Here is a 22,405-nt window from a genome sequence, read left to right on the forward strand (position 1 = left end):
ATATCTGATTCTGAGGATGCTTATCTTTTTGATTAAGATGTTGTTCTCTGATGGCTTTTCCAGAACTTCATCTGACAAATGTTGATTGAATCCCTTGCACACACACACACACACACACACACACACACACACACACACACACACACACACACACACACACACACACACACACACACACACACACACACACACACACACACACACACACACACACACACACACACACACACACACACACACACACACACACAAATGTTTTGTCGCTGAATAAAACCTTATTGTGCAATTGTGCAGTCCAGAATTGATATTTCCTGAGCCAATACAAACATTTTCTCTTCATTGCAGGTGTTAACAACGGCTTTTTTTACTGGTTTCCTATCCACCCCCCTGCTTCAATAAGCCTTCGTCATATTGTTGATGAATCATTGCTCACACCAGTAGCTAATAATTCTCTCTGAAGATCTGTACTTGTTTTGCGAGTGTTCATTTTACTATTTTTTACAAGAAATTTGTCTATCTGAGATGTTGTATTGCGTTTTTATCCACATTTACTCTTTCGTTTTGGAGTAACTGTCCCAAACTTAATTTGCTGAAACACTCCATTTTCCCACTGCAGCTGCTGAAGCAGTATCCCTCACTGTTACTGAAGTGTGCTGACTGAGGTTACCAATTCTAGTCCTTTTCCTGGGAGTGATATATACATTTTTTAATATGCATTAGAACTGGAAAATTCACACAACCAACTTCTCGTAGCAACTAAAACACAATTGATGGTAAAATGCTCTACATGTGATGATCACATGGTCAAACCAGTTTAGACTAGTCAAGAATAACCTTTTTTTGTAAGAAAATGCAGTTGAAACTGGTTTAAGGCAGAAAATTCCCGAGAAATGAAGAAATTTATAAAAAATGGAGTTTGTCCCACTTAATTTGCACAGTACTGTATGCATCTTATAAATTTATTTTCATAGAAATTTTATATTGATTTCATTCATAAAATAGGAGAAAATGCTCTAATAATCACCATTAAATGAGAAATTATTGAAAAAAGCATATTTCAAATCGAAGAAAAGTTCTTCAAAACATCATTTAAACTAAAAATGTTAATTAAACTTGAATAAACACTTAATGACACCAAACCATCTGTATTTCATAAGTCAAAATCATTTATATGACAACGGAAGGGAAGCTGTCAAACGAAACAACAAATAATACTATCGAACTCTCAAAATAACTCTGATTTCAGCTTTGTTTTTAAATCGTTTTATCTATTTTGTACTGACACATATAATTTATTTTCGGAAATAAAAGATTCATAGATAATATCTGAATGAATCGCGAAGCGAAGATCGTATATATTAATAAACTTTATAATTCTGAGCATTAAAAATTTTCCCTCTGCCTTAGTCTACTTTGCCGAAATTGGACATAAGTTCCAAAGTGTTAAAATTAATTTCTCTATTAAAACACATGGTTTATTTACATTGAAATAAATTGTTATTCTTTTTTTTTTGAGTTATTAAAATACATCTAATAAAAATATGTAATACATAATTATTATACTTAACATAAAGCAAATTACGAATCTAATTAGTGTTTTCTTTAAAGGATCATAATTAAATTAATATATGATTATTTATTAAATTGATGTGCGACTTTTAATAGTTATACTTAATGTGTGATATTACTATAATTTTAAAGCATTAAAATAAAGAATGACACATGAAGTATTTTTGTATTTGAGGTCCGAGCATATTACTATAATTTGTGTTCGTTAAGAATGCGATATTTTTAATGCAAACAGCTTTTAGAAAAATCATTAAAAAATTCTGCCGAAGTTAAATAATCATATCATCTTATTACGCTATAAAAACGTAGAAAAAAGAATAGCTTTGAAGAATACTGCGTAAAAAATCGAAATAATCCTACCATGCCTTTGGTTTAATTTACTTGTTGACATCTTTTCTTCGTATTATATGTGCGAACTATTCGACTTGATTTAATTTCTTATAAAGAACAAAAAATATGCAGCCTTGATTGCACGTATCTATCTCCGCCCTAAAGTTTTTTAAAATGAGATGATACAAGAATGTGCATTTCTATTTAACGAACAACGCATATTAACGTCAAAATGAGCATTCTTAAATATTCATACATCAATCATGCTTTATTTCTAGGAATATAATCAAGAAGAATGCAGTTTTATCGAGAACGTGATCTATACTTAGAGATGTTACTTTTTTCTTTTTCTTTTTAGAGTGAAATCCGAGCTGAAGCACTTGTCTTTTTTTCCCTCCCTTTCTTTTTTATTCTGAAGAGTCAACGCAGTGTTTGGCATGACTTACGTAATGACGTCACAAGTGACTGACCAACTACAAGATTGTTGATATGATTCGCGTACTTCAATCTACCAGGAACTGAATCAATGGGCTCAAGTTTGTGCACAAAACAACGCATCTGACTTGGATTACTAACGACGGATGCAATTTGGTTGAATGGAAAGGTGCGTATTTTTAATCTCATCTGTCAAAATTTTATTTAATTCTGTTTTGAAAAATTTAATGAATTATAAATGAAAAATAATCAAGAATCTAAAATGAAAATTTAGTACCAATCAGAGCAGAAATCTTTAGCTACACGCTTTCAGATAATATATTATATTAGAAGTGTGAATATCTATGATTTCTCGGTTGTTGAAATATTTGATTAATTTTCTCCTGGAAGATCGCAAAGTTTCATGTTTCAGCATTTAATGGGGGAGGGGGTATTTGATTCAGATGATCAAATGAACCATTTTCCCAATCAGTCAAGTTTAGGGATTTTTTAAAGCATCAATCGATTAAAAAAAAGACCCTTTACTTTCAGGCGTAAAAAAATAAATAAAGCTAAAATGCATCAAAGTTGTATAAATCTATAACAATACATGCGATATATTTATATAAATAATTAAAAAATTATTTTGAGCATGGCTTGTAAATAAAGTAAATTAATTAAAGTTTTTTTATGAAAAGATTTTTTCTGATTCACACTTAAAATATTATTGCGAAATTATATTATACAAAATTCATTTAGCATAGAGTTAAGACAGAGCATTTTCGGTAGGTATTTTTCATCACTTAAAATAAATACTACGCACCATATTTTATGGTTACTGTTAAGTACTTACGTTAAGTAATTTTGACTCATTAGCATATTTTAAGTTCACCGCTAAATATTTTACTGTTAAGTAATTTTGAATCATTAACTTTTCAAAATGTGGCAAGGTCTCTGAAGATTTCCACTTTCAATAATTAAAAAATTGTTAACTCGAAAATTTTAATAGTTGAGTTAACATTTTTGTCGGATAAAATGTCAACTAAAATATGCAAGAACTTCCAGTGTCAACCTTCATTATAAAAAGCTAAAATTTACATTATCTACAATCTACTTAGCCAAATTTATAATTTTTGAAAGTTAATGCTAAAAGTCATTCATTTTTTAAGTGTAATTTAAGTGAAATATTTAATAATTTTCAATCTTGGAAAACTTTTTAATGTTGATGTTATTCTTTTATTTTAACTATATAAAGTTATTAACTCTTCTTTAACTGAGATTAAAGTTACTTCATCTGTTGTGCAACAGATTGATAAATTTAACAGTCGATAATAGATTTTTGATGGATAACTTTGCCTTTTATCTCTTCTTTTGAGCGTTTAATTAATTCGGTAGTATCTAATTTAAAATAATTCAAAAACAGTTACGTTTTGAGTAATAGTTCAGTTGTATTTTTAATAAGAGAACTGAATTTTCATAATTAAGAGCTTCACTGTAGCCTTTAACTATGAAGTAAAAATCTCATCTAGGACTTTAATGATAAACTTTTCAGTCATATAAATCTAGACAAACTGATTCCATATTCGAATTACAGTAGAATAGATCGGATTAAATATATTATAAAAATCATTAAATTTCTTTATTTTCTTACAAATAAAGAATTTTGATGTATTTTTATGTTAATACAGGGTTCTAAAGATAGTAGTAATCAAAATCAATTTTTTTAAAGGAATCTTTGGATTACTTCTTATTTTCTCAAACTTAGTTTTTCGAAGCTGCTTTAACATTGTTAAACTCTTTTCAGATAAACTTCATTATATAAGTTTATCTTTAAATTAAAAAAATAATAAATATAAAATATATGGGTCCGAGGAATTAACCCTTCTAAGGCAGAAGAGCAATCAATCGTGCTTAGATACGTTTGAGAAGACAACGATGTATCATTGTTCAGCATTAGAGAGCTTTAAGATATAATCAGCTTATTCCTTCCAGATGACAAAATGTTGTTAAAAAAAAAAGACCTTGCGTATAGACTTAACAGAGTGAAAAAAAAGTTTTTTTCGATTACAGTTAGTGTTTCTTCCAATCAGTTGCTACTTACTAAAATGACCAAATAAGAGAAAAGGCAATTTATGTGATGTTACACTAAATTGTTGAAACGAAAAACCGTTTGTTTCTTAGAGAACCATGGACAGACTAATGAAAATTTGGAGTAAAAACAAAGTTTTCAATTCCGCTGTTCGATTCGAGAGTCATAAACGTCAGCAATTTACGGCATAAAAATAATCTTTCTATTTCTTTTTCTTAGTTTTTATTATTACTGTGTTTTGTATGACTTTAATTAAAAAGATAGCAGCTTATTCCTTAGAAGGAAATATTTGATTCTGCACTATGTAGAGATGAATATTTACTTTTTTTTTGCATTTTTGCCACTTTAATATAAATTCTTAATAATTCGTTATTTACTTACATTTTTATTATATTCTTATTATATTTTATTTATTATATTTTTATTACATTTATACTATATTCAAGTAAGGAATTGATATAAATTATTTATAAAAATGCATTTTTGACATAAATGACAAGAAATCATTTTAGTAAGTTTTTGAAACTAAATAATTAACAAGTAATTTTTAAACTAATGAATATTAATTAGAAAGTTAAGATAAAAGTGATTGTTATAATTATTTCATTTATACCTTTGAAACTTATTTATAAATATTTATTCAACTGCTGATGAAAAATAAAACAAGTATAGGATTATTTTCCATTTCGAAGATACTTGATCAACAAACAAAAACTGAAAACAAAAGAAAATAATTTAGTGTTAGAAGAAACAAAAGAAAATAAGTTAATATTAGAAGAATACATGAAACTCCAATTTATTGAATGTTAGATCTATTAAAAAAACACATATCAGAAGAAAAGATATATTATCCCTCATTATATTTAAATGCATAATTTTTAGTGATATATTGAATGATAGTATAAAAAATTAAATAATTGAATATTTTTTTCCGATAAGGGGCTTAATTTAATGAAGTTAAAAGAGTCTTTATAAAAAGTTACTACTCTTTGTCGACAATACACTCTTTAAAATTTACAAACGGCCCAATAAAATAATAAAATCGTCTCATAAAGCAAAAGATATTAATGCATTTAAAACCAGAAAGTAGATATAGTATTTTAATTTGCAAGATAGAAATAATATTTTAATGTTTAAGGTAGAAATAGTATTTTAATGTTTATCGTAAAGTTGATATTTCTTGAAAATGTCGCAAATGTATTTGCGAGCATTTTATTTTAAAAATGAAACAGCTATATAAAAGAAAAAATATTATTTTGTTCCATATCAAAATTTTACCATCGTAAGAATAAAAAACATGTTGTAAGTAGAAACAAATATTTTGTATCTCATAAATCAACTATTATTTTTAATGAATTAAATGCTTTGGACTTTAAGGGTAATATTAGTTTTTGACACAGTTCGAATTTGGATTAGTACTATTCATTATTAATCTTGGATGTATGTTTCGTAATTGGAAAAAAAACTTCCGATTTCGATAATCTCATCCTTTTAGATCACCCCTGAAGTTCTTAATAGGATTTTGATCAATTGTCTAACTGGCCATTGCAAATATTTTCACAATATTATTTGACAAGGAACTTGGGTTTTGATTTACGACAAGCTAGCACTGATTCATTATTTTGTTCTTGTGATAATCCTTCTTCTTCCTCGTAAAAGAGTTTTAATAAGCGGAGAATAGCCAGGAATAGTATCTGCATATGTTTTGGATTCATTTATTCATAAATAATTGCTACTGATTTCAAGACACTATATGAAGTACAGCCCCTTGTTGAACCGGGTACATAGATAGATCAAATAGATATTGTAGTCCCAAAATCATTCCAAATGTTAAAGAAGGAAATTAGAAGAAAGATGACTATACAGTGGGGGGATAGTTGGACAATGTCGTGCAAATGACGCATAACATATGAATTTATACTGGAACCAAAATTATAAAAAGAATATTTCACTCGATGGTAATACAAATTATATTGGGACATAGAAGATTTCCTGAATATATCTGCAGATTCGGAAGGAAGCAAGGCAACACATGTATATGTGTTGAAATAGGCTCAGTTCAGCATTGCGTAACATAATGTGTCGAACTTACAGAATCAGAAGAAGACTCATTATGGATAGTAATTTTAATACAATATTAAAATACTTGGAAATTTAAAAATATTAAAAAAAATGATGGAAAAGATTTCTAGCCCTATACCAACAGTTTGAAGATTCTTTGAGCTTTTGTTGGCCGCTGTTTTCTTATGCAAAAATTGGATACTTAATGAGCATAACAGCCAGTCACAATAATTTCTGTTTATACGGCTTAGTTCTATGGTAACGGGATGACTAGCTGTAAATAAGAAAAAAAAAGTCGTTTGTCTAACCGAGTCACTCAATTGATGCTGTGAGAATTTTTTTTTCTTTAATCACACCATTGATATTTTCAACAATCAGGATCATTCTAAATTACTTTATTATCATCGAAGAAACTAATAAACAGCCATTGTTTATTTTAAGGGAACGCATTGCAAATTCTAAATACTATCGTTTGAAACTAATCGGCAAAGAAATTTACTTTAAAATTCAAAATTGCCAGATTGAGTATTAGTATTTAAAATGGTGTTCAAACAAATACTTAAATTAGTTGATACAATAACTTATTAATTCAAACATTGTCTGGTTCATACTAATCTCAAAATTCTCTTTTCAATACTGCATAGTATGGGCTTAGACCTCATTGCTATATTCGTTTTTAACTTCACAAATTGTTAGATACAAATTTCATATTTTACTATTTCTATTGCAATTTATCAGATACTTATTTCTGTGATAAGACAAACGCTGGAATTGACCATTTTCCAAGCGTATTTAATTCATTTGCTTTTGATTTCAGTACAGAATTTTTTAAAACGTGAACGAAACCATCGAAACGTTTACCGAATTTCAATAGTTTTAAAGACCGTAATAATAATAATAAAGGTATAAACTAAATTACTTTAAACTTATAGAGGTTGCATTAAAGATTTTACAAAAGTCAAAATAGTGTTTTCCTGTATATTTGCTTTATACATAATAAGTTTTCCCCTTATATGTATATAATGCACTTCATTAGTATTTCAACTTAATGATAAGGATTAAAATATAGTTTTTATGCCTTTTGTCTTTAATTTTATAAATAATCTCAATATTTTTTCCTAGCCTTGAATATTTTTATGTGTACTGCAAGAAGATATTTTTCTAGGAATATAAAAGAATTTTGAAAACTATAAGTCATATGGTAGCATACAAAAAAAAAAAGTGGTGCTTGTTTTATGCTTACAGTTATTTCAATGTCATTATTTTTATTGTTAATCATTTTTTAAAATTGCTTATTACTTTCATTTATTTTCTACACCATTGAAAGCAAACATATCTGCTATTAAACACACGTATGCTGTTGCTTTGTTATGTAAACTATTAACTAATTTTATGCATACACTGGTTGTTGCTTTGTGTTGAATTCATACATTGATTCAAAAGGTTAGATGAATATTTGATGCGGCAATTCAAAAGCATAGTATATATTGATTTTTATAACTATTTTGTTCTTATCATTACTATAAATCATCTAATTTTGGTAGATAATTATTATGGAAACTGTTGAAAACTTCAATCTTTTATATTCAATCATGTACATAAGTAATACCCCCTTCAACCTCGGCATCTGGGTTATTTTTTAAGGCATTCTGGATATTTTGCAAACTTTTATGCATTTGAGAACAATTCCTAAAAACATTCAAGAATTCTCAATTGGATTCTGGTAATACATGAATTCACTGTTTTTATGTCAAATTTTTTCTAATGTATGAATCAAAATTACTTTAATCATATAATCACAGAAGTGAAAATTTTAAGACGCAAATTATTAAGGGTGTTGGATGATTTCCGAAGGTTAATTTTCAATTGGATAAAATTAGGTTGCTGGACAGAAGGGAGAGGTAAGGGCTGATTTATTAAAGTTATTATTAGTCGAGTTGTCAAATAAATAAACCTGTAAAAATACAAACATTATGGATTATAAAATATTTGGATAATATTAACAATCTGTCAGGTACACATAGTCAGGTTCCTATATGTTTCATCACTTTCACTTTATTACCATGTTTATAAATGCCAAGTGCCTGTTTAAATAGAATTGTTTACAAAACTAGATGCCATTATTAAAAATGGATACACGTTATTGAAGTTATTAATAAAAAATAGTCTAAAATAAAAGATTAACATAAAAATGCTCTGAAATATGAAATTAAACAGACCAGTTTATTAGAAGAAGGCATCAAACAGTGCACTGTCAATGATCTCAAAAGTTCGAAATCCGTCACTGGTAATTTCATTTATTTTCTGAAATTTCTGTTAGTTTAGAAAAAATTAAAACTCCATTAGCAATTTCTAGAAAAATTGTATAATTACATATGAATTAAAAATACTCTGGATTGTGAAATTACGCCTACAAATTTATTAAAAGAGGGCATCAAACAATGCACTGTCAATGATTGCAAAAGTCCAATATCCGTCATTTGTAATTTCATTTAATTTCTGAAATTAGAAAAAAATTAAAACTGCATTGGTGATTTCTAGAAAAATTGCAATATTTTTGAGATTTTCTTTCTTCATTAATCTTTCAAATTTTTACAACATTTATGATACGAAATCCATTATTGAATTTTAAAATTGATATTAAAAATCATCATATTTGAATTAATATTATTTTCAGTTGATATTGCCTACAAAAAATTTAACTCGTAAAACTCATAACAGAGAGCTTATTTTCTGTTATGAGTTTTCATATTCTTTCGTAAATATTTCTGAGCTTGAAAATAAATAAATAAAAAAAAAACCTACCTCACTGAAGTAAAAGAAATCTCGCATTATTTCATTTTTTAAATGAAAAACCAGAAACTCTTTTTTTATTAGAGCAAAGTATATCCTGTGTCTGAAATGCTTTTGAAGCCTACTTCTTCTACTCAATGTCTTTTTTTTATGAAGAATATGCTGAATGAAAATTTTTGAGTAGTTCTTGAAAGAATGGCGGGCTTTTAAATGAAGTGTTTCAAGTATTATAAAAGCATATACTTAAGCACATCACAGATTCTTTTGTGTACTTCTTCATTGGCTCAGTCGGATGTCGATAATACTTCTGATTTTTGATAACGATGTTCCTTGTGCTTCTGTGGCCATACAATGAACAATGATTCCAGGTTTGTCTTTTAGAAGTCTGAACTTCAATGTTTATTTACTAAAGAAAGACACGTGTTCTTGGCAACTTAAAGGCATTGCTTTCCTTAGTTAAGTCTCGCAGCTGTTGAATTTCATTATGCTTGACGTTACTTTTCCTGTAACCTTGATGAAAATTGATGGATTTAAGTTTTAAGAATAATATTTTTTGATTTAAATCATAAATAATTATTATTTCTTGTCCTCACAAAATCTTTTTAACGACAGCTTCAATTGTGGACAAAATAAAAATACATAATTGTATCATCCTATTTTTTCTTTCGGAAAAATATAGTAAAGAAATAAAATAAGTATGATAAAATATTAATGAGATAATTTAGCTATCACATTTTTAATAGGGGAAAAACTTTTTATTTCAGGAAATTTTTACCAAATAATAACGTTTTAATTAATTAATTTTTATTAGAAACTTCATATTAATGTAATATTTTTTTTTTAATTCCTTGTACCATTTTACATTGGTTTAGGCAATTATGATATGAAAAAGATCTTTTAGTGTTGGCTATTTGTTTTTAAGAATAATTTATTTGAATTCAGCTTCAGATAATGGATTTAAGGAGTTAATTATTATTACTTTGGAATTTTGTTTTACTTCTTTATGATAGAAATATTTATTTTTTAAATATTGAAATTTTATTTTAATTCCCTTTTAAATTCTTTATAGAGATAAAATTTCAATCAAAACATAATATTCAGATATTTCAAATAAGTCATTTTTTTCATGTTTAAGAGCAGAAATCACCTTTTTTCAAACAACATGTAAGGGAAAACTAATATATGTATTGTGCTTTCAAAAAAATTGCAAGCTTCTCAGTAGAATGGAATTTTTTTTTAAACATTCTGAAGTTATATTTGATCTGAAAAACGAAGTTGATTAAAGAAAAATATGATTCACATCATATAAAACAAAATAAAAGATGACAGATCATATGCAATAATAGTTGACACCGTATGATTAATTCATTCTAATAAATCCAAAGCTCTAAAACAAGTTCTTTAATTTAATGAGCATTAGATACTTACACAAGAATATTGGAAGACGATACTTCCATTTTGCAAATATTCATTTTGAGGCATATACTTTTGATATTTATAAATAAATAAATTTGAATAATTGAATAAATAACAAACAAAATAATACGCTTTTTACATTTTGACTTGAAGCAGGATATTTTTTAAAGAAATTTCTTTTAAATAATTGCAATTTTTAATATTTTTTTAATTAATAAGATTTAATAAAAGATTCGAACCGAAATAAATCTTTTAATATCTTTCCTTAATTAACCTTATTTGTATATAATGCAAAGTAGGAAAAGTTGCATATGATTCTATATTTGATGCTGTGAATAATGGTTATAATCTTATATTTGACAGTATGAATTTGAATTATGCTTATATTTGACAGTATGAATTTGAATTATAAGTAATGCTTATATTTGACAGTATGTCTTTCAAAAAATATTTCAATGTGAGATAAGCCATATTTCGGTTATCAACATTTTCCTGTTGAATGCATAAAAAGGATAAAATATGGAACTAAAATTGTTCATAGAGGTAATTTTATTTTTAAGAAAGATACCTTAATTTTATGTTCATTGCAGGGTATGTTAAGTATGAAATATTATGTGTCAAATGCGTTCTCATTTTTTTTTCTTAGTAGTTAACTTATTGTGTTCAGAAATTGATTCTCTAATCAATAACTCATAATTCAAAGATAAATGAATTATTAAAAAAGTTTTTCCTTGTTAACTAAATTTTAATCTAAAAATATTAAAATGCATAATCTGTTCCGTTTTGATTTAAACCAGAAATATACTTTCAAAGAAAGCTAATTCATATCACACTTAAAAAAAAAATAATGTTTTTTTTTGACAAAAAAAAGGATTTATTAAATAAATATACATTTTGTAATATTTTGAAGAGTCCACGGCTACGTCAGTCAACCAAACTTCATAAATGGGTTTTTGTATCAAATAAAACTGCGGAATCTCACGCGGAATGTTTTGCATTCATAAAAGCATCATACAATAAATCATATTTATATACTCCACTTGATTTTATTTTTTCGTAAGAAAAGTTAGTATTTGAACTCACAATCTTTTTATAATAGCGATAAGGTTATGAATGGAAGTTTGTCAAGGAAGTTATTTACTTGTAAATACTGTAAAATTTAACCGAAAGAGATTTTGTATTTGCACTACTGCATCAGAGGAAAAAATAAATAGAACTTGAAAGATAGTAGAAATGTAACTACAGCTTCATAAAAATGAAAACGTTTTATAGAAATGGATGGATGCTACTGTAATAGAATTTAGAATAGCTTTAAACAAGTAAATCACAATAAACACTTTCTTTAGACTTATATATATATATATATATATATATATATATAGCAAGGGTAATATATATATATATATATATATATATATATATATATATATATATATATATATATATATTACCCTTGCTTGCTTATTGCAGATAAAAAAGGATTCGTTGTTCTGTAGATAATAGTAAAGGCAGTTTCCCCTAAAGTTAAATAAGCACCATTTTTTAAAAAAACCTTTAAAGTTTTCGAGCAAAGTTACCATCATTTCTATATCAAAATTATTTCAATAGACATTACTAAAAATTCATAAAATTATCCCCAGATTTCTGTTAAGCATTAAGTAAATAGAAAGTCGAGTTCCATTTCAACATATTATTTCCCAAGTTTATTCAAAGTGTTTTCGTGCCAAAATTGATTATTTGGGGACTAGTGGTTTCGTTTTTGTAATGCTGCAATTCTGTAATGGCGATTTCCTTAGAGATTTCTGAAAGTCTGCTTCACTTCAATTATATAAAAGTTTTGGACATGAATTTAGAATTTTCCAATGTGATCTTTTCAATAAGATTGCTTTGTTTTGGAGCTCAAAGCAATATTTTGTATAAAAAAAATGTATAAGCTGAAATGGAAACGAAATAAATTTGTGAACAAGAAAGAGTTCAAATATGCTAAAATTAAAGAAATGATTGCATAGGAAAGTTTAGTAGCTTTCCAGTATGACCAATAAATCTAGATATGCCTAGGAAACCCGATTTATTTAAACAAGCTATCCGTTATAAAAATATAGAGAATTTTCTTTGAATCCCCTTATTTCTATAGATGGTAATACAGAAGAATATTATATCCAATATGAAATCAATATTATATTAATAAAGATAAAAATCAAATTGATAGTACAGGTCAAATATATAATGTCAAACTTAAAGATTTTGAATTATTGAAATTTATAAAGAGATATTTATACTTTGAATGCTTTTAAAAACATGATTCAAACAAACTGGACACAGATAATATTAATTAGGTCTTTTTTGAACTTCCCTCTTTCTTGTAGATGATAAAACAAATGACCACATGGCGGCAACTTTGTATTTACAGTGAGAAGAGATAAAAGCTATATTTGCGGAATTTCAAAGTGTCATGTCTTATTAAAAGATTTGGCATTTCTACAATTCTCAAAGAAGTATTTATTTTCTTGACTTTTCAAAATAAATAAATAAATAAAATATAAAAAGAATGGAAAGAAATCTTCTTTTTTTGTCGATTGCTCTTAAGAACCAAATAGCTTTGTTTTCACATACATTTTTGAAAATAAGATTTCAGAATATTCTCAGGAAAAACGACACTTCTTTTAAAAGCCTCCTTAAAGAGACAATCAGCTCTTTCGTTCCCGTAAAATGCCAATGTGATCACGAATAAAAGTAAAGAAAGCTCTGAGCTCTTTTCCATAAGTTGTCTGAGAGTCTTTTGGATGTTGGGAATGATTTTATTACTCCGAGGAAAGTTTTCTAATGATTCTAAAGAAGCAGGAGAATGCAAATAAATGAGGTACTTGGAACAAGCCCTCTTGTTATCACTGTTTCATTGTGCTAAAGGTAAATGAGTAAGAACTCGGATAGAAACACTGTGCATTCCTCTAGAGTTCTGATGTTAAAGGATCTCGATTCCATTTGAATAAACAGCAAATGCAGAACTAACTTACCGCCGTCGGCTAAGTAAATAATTAGGAATCTGTTTCAACTTTATATTCATAGATATTAATTTGAATTTTATTTCCTTTAGATGGAGGAAGGGGACAGATTTAAACAGGCAAAAGAAAATCATAATTTAAGCTTAAAGACTGCTGAGAGATTTTTCCTTGAATTCTCGATGTTGAAGGCGATTTATATCTGCTGGCAGAAATTCAGAAAGGGCAAGGGTTGCCTCCTTTGGTATCTACTGATTGTGTGTGTCATAATTCTTCTCTTAGTATTATGACATACAATTTCTAACTTGAGCTTTTTTCCTCAGAGTAATTCTTGTTTTTGAATTATAAGTAATCAAAGGTAAAAAATCCCTTCATAAGTTTCCGCTGAACAATTGCTTGCAGATCAAAGGTGTAAAATTCTATTCAGTAAAATCACAGTTATTTGAGTCAGTAAATTCAGTAAAATCACAGTTATTTGAGTCAGTAAATTCAGTAAAATCATAAGTTATAAGTAAATTTGAAATAGAAGAAATTTGGCATTTTCAGCAAAATTTCTCATTTAAAACAAGACCAAATTGTCCTATTTATACATGAGATGCTATATCCAGAAAATACTGGTTACTGATCCTACTTGCGCTTGCTTGTATCATTAATTACATTTACTTTTGATTGATGGATTAGGTCTTAGATTAAGTTTTTGGTACTGGTTTGCAGAAAATTAAGGGTTTTGGGATTTTGAAAAAAAAAGACATAAAAAAAATTAATTGTTTTTTATTAAAAGATTTAACAGTATTATCCGTAAAAGAGAATTGTCTATTGCTTTTGCAACCGCTTTACAGCACTAGTAGAGATGAAAAATTCTTACGGTGGTAATTCATGATGCTCTTCCATAGATTATAATAATCATGCCGTATAAGTTTTTAAAATTTCTGTAACATTATATTAAAATATAGTTAGCATATAATATAGTTAGTCTATTTATTATCTGAATATCTCATATATTCTGAAAGTACGTTTCCTGGAAATTCATTTTCTCTTGTTAAGTTGATACTGTTGCAAAATGCACTGTCACTGCACCGATAATATGGAAAAATTCCAGAATAATGCGCATATTTTTTCTATTGTTTCTGCTTGGTGTCTAACTTACTTTTAGTTAGGTAAATTGCTACAAAAACAACATTACAAAATTTGAAGAATTGTTTCCATGAATTTATTTCGTTTGCTGACTTAAATTGCAGATTTTTTTCTATCCATTCTTTAGAATTGCATTTTTATTTAATTTCATATATTCATTTCCAAAATAATTCTATACTTCTTTATGTACATAAGGATTTTGTTCAGGACTATATATAACTTTATATTAAAATTTTTATGGCAACAATCAAATTTTAAACATTAAGTTTCCTCCATCTTCAAATATGGATCTTTATTATGTACTTTGAATGTCCTTAAATATTACAATTTACGATGTAAAAGTTAGTTTAATTACAAAATAAATAAACAAAAATACTTCTGTTACTGTACTAAAATCAAACATCTTTGTTTTAATTATTCCTACTTCTTTATTCTTAATTTATAGTTAATTATTATAAATACACTAAAATTTTGTAATCATTTTGTCCTCAAATTTTCTACCAGATGATTGCATTTGTATTGATTCAAAATTCAATTTAATTAATAAGTGAAGTAATAATCAAGTTCTAAAAATATAAAAATGAATTGTCATCTAGAACATTCAAATACACAAAATTTTAAAAATCTAGCAAGCCAGGAATCGAAGGAAAAATCTTTTTTACAAATATGAACTAAGTCGATATAGTTAAGAGTGTAAAAATAGTAAATAATTTGACATTATTATTTTTTTTACTTATTAGTGTTAAGTCTTTTTCGCTCTGTATCTCTAATATCCTCCTGTTTAGATCATTTTCCTATTAACCTTAGCTCGTATTTCTATCTTTGATTTTATGACTCCTGCAGAAAACATAGATATCATAAAAAACGAAATGCACAAAATAAAAGATTGATCATATTCAGACCAAACAAATCTGACTTCTACTCTCTTTGCTATTCTTGAAATATAACACTGGTCTCTTCGCCCGTGGATCATGTTTGGAGAGGGGAGGGAATACAAAGATGTCAACTTCCCTCGCTATATTTTCCGGATTCCTTTTATTTTCTTCCAAGGAATAGACAGATTCTGAACGTGAGGAATGAATGAATTGCTTAGGAAAAGAAACTTTTCATACCTTTTAGACTAGTTAATAAATTTTTCAAAAACAATTTCTAAAAACGCACTTTGATTTGTATACTAAAAAATAGAATTTTTTTTTTATTTTAACTATGCCCATCTTTTTTAGACTTTAATTTATGATTCATTTTATAAATATTATGAAATGCTAAAACTAATTTTTTAATTCACCACTAGATGGAGCCTTGTGTTTCATTTTATAAAATTTAATTAAGTTTATAGTTTAAATGATTTTCAAGGTCTGAAAATACTTTCATCAAGAACACACCAATGTATCTAGAACATAAAGAAGTCATTCCAAAATACATTACAAAGTTCCACCTATACAAACATGAAAAAACTAAATTTAAATATAATTACTTAAAATCAGATATATGTATAATAAGAAAGTACTAAGCAAATATACGAATAAATGAATAAATCAAAATAAAGCATGAATGCGCAAATAAAAGTAAAATATAAATGAATAAAAATAAATTCACGATATGCTAGTGCAGTCGGATGATGAAAACTTAGGCTCAAAGCTAATTTAATAATTCTGATACGAAAGCATATTTACTATCCCGAATTTTTTTGAATTGCATGCATTGCTTTGTGTTATAAAATGGAATTTAATTTGAATTTTCTGAAATTCAGAGAATTGCTTTCAAACAAAAATCAATTTGTCTTTTATTTCAAATAAAAGCTTCCTTCATCTTCTTAAAGATGAAAGACATATAACATCTTAAGAAAAGGGGAGGAGAAAAATGTTCATCTCTGCACAAAAGGAATGCTAGCTTAAAAATAAATGTGATGAAATAAGTAAATATTCAGAAAAGTAATTTCGTTTTTATTAGGGATTATTACTTTCTCTTTTCAATAATAATTCTACTATTGATGCCCCAAAACAAATATATTTTTGATTAAAATATTTTTATTTGAAATGTATTTCTTCTCATTACTTTGTTCAATATTGTCTTCATTATTATACGGGTATAAGTTACTTTCATTTCCAATGTTCGACGCAATGGCATATTTAATAGAAAATTAAAGATCACCCCAAGTCTTTTATGAATCATTAAAATGCAAAAATTGGGAATTGTTTTGATATAACTCACAGAAGATTAAACAGTATTAATAATAGAAAATCTGTTTATTTTTCACTTTCTGTACCTATTATGCTATATTTTGATGAATAATTTTCAATCCAAGAAAAATTTGCAGGAATATTTAAAGTCATACTTCAAGGATATTATCAATGCAATCGTACAAATACTTGAATGCAATTATTGTTGTTTGTCACTGACAAAATTTTGTTCGAAAGTATTTATCATTTGTTGTAGCTATAATAATTTCCTCAGTTGAAAAGTAAAAAATAATTTTGAATGTCTTGTAAATACCGAAAAAATTAATTTTTTGCAACTTTCATTTATTTAGTTGAATAATGTACAAAATGTTCAAATATGTCAAAAAAAATCTTAATTATTTACTCTCGGCTCTGTATAAGTCATTTTTTATAATTAATCAAAGATTAATGAATGATATAAATTTTCATGACTTTCATAATTTTAATGCCTTTATTAACTAAGGAATTGTTTTAAAAGTTGGACTTCAATTTTTTATGAAATAATTATAATTAATCAACAATTAAAGAATAATATAAATTTTCATGACTTCCATAATTTTAATGACTTTGATTAACTAAGGAATTGTTTTCAGAACTAACTTCAATTTTATATCAAACTAGGGGGCACCGCCCTCTGCTCACTTATGCTCGCCAACCCCCAGGAACTGCTAATGCAGTTCCTCTCGGATCGCTTCGCTCGCTTGCCATCTACTAAACCACTTTAGTCTAGCAACAGATATATTCAGATTCAATTTATTCCAAAATATGATAAAACAATATAAGAAATAAAAAAAAGTAAAGCAAAAAGTACACTCGTAAGAATCACCTGCTTCAAAGTTCGTTGTAAACGCGAGTGACCTTTCATTTAAATAATTATATACATACACTAAAGAAACAAATTTAAAAAATATTGTTCTTTTTACACAATTTTTCAAATTTGGGAACTATACCATAGACACAGAATTTTTTTAAAAAAAATAATTTTTACAAAAAAAAAAAAAAAAAAATGCTTTTTTTTTGCATTTGCTTAAATTTGGAAACTACACTACAGAAACAGAATAAGAATTTGATATTTACAAAAAAATAAATTGTCTGAAAGCAGTTATATTCATATTCAATCCATTCCAAAATAAGATAAAACAAATGTAAGGCAAAAAGTACACTTGAAAATTGAACCTAATTCTCCTCTTCGAAACAGCGTGGGATCACATCATTGGTTTAATGGAGAAATATTTTTGCAGCTATCACCTACAGGATGAATACAGATGTCTCGATTACCAGGTGGTTCGCTATTATCTCCAACAAATATCGCTGCAATTTCTGTTTTTATAATAGGTTGGTTATATCTACGTATATCTAAATTTCTAGTCTCCATGAAAACCATCCTGATATTTGTAGCAGGAGTTTCTTCAATTATACGATGCATCTGCAGATAACAATCGACGAACGGATTGATTGCTTTCAACAAAGAATCCAATCTTTACATCACAGACAGCAAACATCCTTCATTTCTCTCCATGCTTTTTTCAGTGGCTTCACTGGTATCAAACACATATAACTGACCATAACCTGGTTTTTTTTATGACCACTGTATAAAGGAGATACCATGTGGTATATCTGAACATGAATTCTATAGCAATATGGTCCTGTTCCAGGAGGAGATTTAATTTGAGCTCCCATGGAAGCTAAAGCTAAAGTAGAATTATATTCTCTTATATACTTCCGATAGTTTCTTCCTTCGATTGATTGAATGAAGTCTGAATATTTCTGGTGAATTCAACAGATGTTCCACACACATTTTTTTTTTTTATCATGACAACATTTCGTGTATTCGCCACTTGAATTTACTTCCTTTTCCCAGTAACATGCCCGGCAAAAAATCCCACACAGTCCCACAACTATGCTCCTGTAGTTCGGAAACTTCGCTCCGTACACATAAACGTTTAACTCTATCTCGGTCATTACGACTGGATCTTCTTACGAACGATTCTTGAGCATTTTCATTCGCCCTGTCTTCTTTTTTTCGACGATTTAGTTTTAGAATTGATACGGCACAATTTAAACCCATCATAAAAAAAAAAAAAAAAAAAAAAAAAAAAAAAAAAAAAAAAGTTCATTTTTTGACCGTTAATTTTTTGTTTAAAATTTTTTTCAAACCGATGAAAGAATAGCGTTTGCTTGAAATCTTATCAAACCGCGTCTTAATGTTCCCGAGAGAGGGCGAAGTGGAGCCAAACGGTGATTAACAAATTCGGCCTGATTTTGCGTCCACGTAAGCGCTTTATATATATAGAATAGATGAAAATAGAGTTGTGAACAATCAGAACACACAGCGCATGTGTGAATTTTCTACGACAATTGGGGTAACGCAATGTAGATTAGAAATTTTTAATTTCCTTTATTCTGTATTATTTTAATTCAAAAGTACTTCAGAATGAATCCGAAAGACCAATTAATTAACAATGTTTAGTTTTAAATGCATCAAACACTAAGGAAATAAACAGAATCGTTTGAAATAATCGGCCGAAAACATGTTAAGCCTACCCTCGTTAACGTGGAAAAAAACCCCCTGAAGCCTTACTAATCTGACGATGTCAAGTGTTGCCAAACGGCGATTAACAAATTCGGCCTGATTTTGCATCCACGTAAGCGTTTTATATATATAGATAATTATAATTAATCAATAATTAAGAAATAATATAAATTTTCATGACTTTCATAATTTTAAGGACTTTGATTAACTAAGGAATTGTTTTAAGAACTGGACTTCAATTTTTATGCAGTAGTTAGGTGTTTATAAATCATTTATTTCACTGAGGAGTTTAGATACTTTTTAGACTGTTTAAACTTTAAATGGAGTGATTTGAATAAAGGTTATAGCTTTCAGAATCAATTTTTAGTTGATGCCATTACTTTTTGGATTTGCAAAGCATAATGTAAAATCATATATTTTACTTTAAAACATTTAGTCTTTTAGAAAAAGGGGAAATGATTCTTGTGTAAGAAAGAAAGATTTTCTTGATATATCAGCTTGAACATATCTCCATTAAAATAGTATGCCATCATAATCCATTTCCGTTTAGTTTCTTCACAGAGCTCTTTTAGTAATAAAAAAGTTTCTCTCGCGTGCCTCATAATACAGTTTGATAAACTGAAAAAAAGGAGGGGGAAAAAAATAAAAGTAAAAAAATCCTTTTTACACGCTTCTTGATTTATTATTTCTCTGGGAAGTTTTTTCGCCCCTCCCCGTTTTCCCTTCTGGCGATGGAATCTTTTTCCTACTTTCTCCGTCCATAACTTAGGATTTTCAGCTTCGAAACATCGCAGTGGAAATAGTGTTGTTTTTTAATCATTTTATTCCATTTCTAAACATAAAATAACATTTATAAGTTTCCACAAGTATCTGCTTTGCGCAAAATGTGACGGTCGCAGAGTTTCCAGCAGAATGGAAAAGTTTCGGTTGCAAAATGTATTTTTGTCAGCGATATCTTTAATTTATGCATTGCAAACCATACAATTCAACTCCTTTATTTGGAGATTTGTTTGTTTTGAAGTTTCGTTTTCCGAAAATGATGAATTCAGGATGAATGATTTAGTTGAAAATCCTTTATTTTGTCGACGAATACTTAATTTATTCTTCGCGTTTTCATAAGAAACTCTATTTCCAGTTTCATAATAAATATATTGTTGTAATGATACTTATCTTCAATAAATATTTCATCAAAGTAACATTTCGGTAATTTTTATTCCTCAAACAAATTCTATTAAATTAATTTTAATATTACTTCTGTATTACTATAGTTTGTATAAAATATTTCCATTCTTTGTTAGTAGTTTCTGTTAGTTATTATTACTATTCAAGCTATATTTTCTGTAATATTATACTGAGATGTTCTGATTTTTCAGAGCATTATTATTCAGCAAGAATACTTTTGTACTTTTATAACATCCTTATTAGTTTATTTTAAATTACTTTGATACTGAATTTTAATGCATTTTCCCAGAATTTTACCTTGGATATCATTTGCTTATTATACTTAATAATTCATGATATATAATTAATTAGAGAACATTTGTCCATACATTTCTATAATTAGAGAGAATTTGTTAGTACATTTCTTTAGTATCAAAATGCATTTTTTGTTTCGTCGCTCTATTGTCAGGGGGCATAACAAATTATGCCATTATTTTTTATTAGCTGTTCCATATATATATATTTTGTTTATGTCAAACGAACTATTGTAGCTCTTGGAAGCTAAAATCAAAATCGATGTTTGAAAATAATATGACGTAATCACAAATTTTTTAATTAAAATTAGTGCTTTTCGGTGCTTTTTTTACGCTGCAACAATATATTGAAAATATTGTAAGGAATTCCTTTGTTAGGCAATGTGATTGATCAGTTAATATTAAATTCATGTTAGGATATGCACTAAGTGCGTTGAAATTAACAAAATATTTTGAAGGAATGCAGCTAATTTTCACATTTCTTTTGTTTGGGCTTTTCATACCAAGTACACGTATTTCAACCGCCATTGAATATTTTTTAATGAACTTTTGAAATCATTTAACTCGTCCATTCCCAATTCAGACCAGTAGAAAATTTTAATTTGCTTACAAGATAGCCCAGGAATCCATTTTCGGGTTCTAAAAAAGGTTGCATTGACATTTGCTTTTATTTTTCAGATCTTCGTATAGAACTTTCTTGGTATAATCACAATAATTGTCTATTTTATCAAAGAAAAAATTGTCTATTTTGCAATAACCCAATATAACGCAATAAAAAACTGATTGCACACTATTTAAAAAAATTTAAATATAGTTCACTTTTTTTAATAAATGCACATATTCCTGTAAGAAGTTTTAAGAAAAATCAGAACATAGTTATACACAAGTATAGCACTTGAAAAGTTGACTTACAGTATTCAGTTTAAAAGTTAAAAAGTGGTTTCAAGCATTTGTGGAGATTTCAGAAGCTTCAATATTTCGAAATAAACCAATTGCTTTCCTTTGTATTTCATGCGATATCAATGAGCCTTGTGATCTCTTCCATTTACTAAAATAGCTGAATGTCAGCTTGGGTTATAATTTGCAAAGTAGTCCTGCAAATTCTGAGGACCTTTTCCTTCTATCTCCACAAAGGCAATATATTTCTCCCGAATGGTTAGTAAAAGACATGACCAAAAAACAACTCCATGTGATATCTCACTGGCAACAAGTTACTTTGAAAAGAAAGAAAAAGAGAAAAATTAAACTATTAATTTATGTGGATTATATTTTAATAATGAATTTCAGATAATTTAAATATTTAAAACCTTTTTCTGATTCAGACAATAATATAATAAAAAATAAGGACATAAAATATCAATAAAAATATTGTT

The 22,405-nt window shown here is 27.5% G+C and overlaps 1 protein-coding gene across 3 annotated transcripts in view; it reads left to right on the plus strand.

The window, feature by feature from the left end:
• The first annotated feature begins 2,347 nt into the window (after positions 1–2,347).
• The window catches only part of LOC129961007 (glutamate-gated chloride channel-like), a 154,327-nt gene continuing 134,269 nt past the window's right edge, over positions 2,348–22,405 (plus strand). The window contains exon 1 of one of the 3 annotated variants that reach the window (XM_056074798.1): positions 2,348–2,503. The gene's annotated coding sequence lies outside the window, so the exon portion shown is untranslated. The remainder of the gene's footprint in view (positions 2,504–22,405) is intronic. The other 2 variants (XM_056074799.1, XM_056074800.1) reach the window with 2 other exon arrangements.

The sequence above is a fragment of the Argiope bruennichi genome, chromosome X2, assembly GCF_947563725.1.
Source record: "Argiope bruennichi chromosome X2, qqArgBrue1.1, whole genome shotgun sequence".
NCBI lineage: Eukaryota > Metazoa > Arthropoda > Arachnida > Araneae > Araneidae > Argiope > Argiope bruennichi.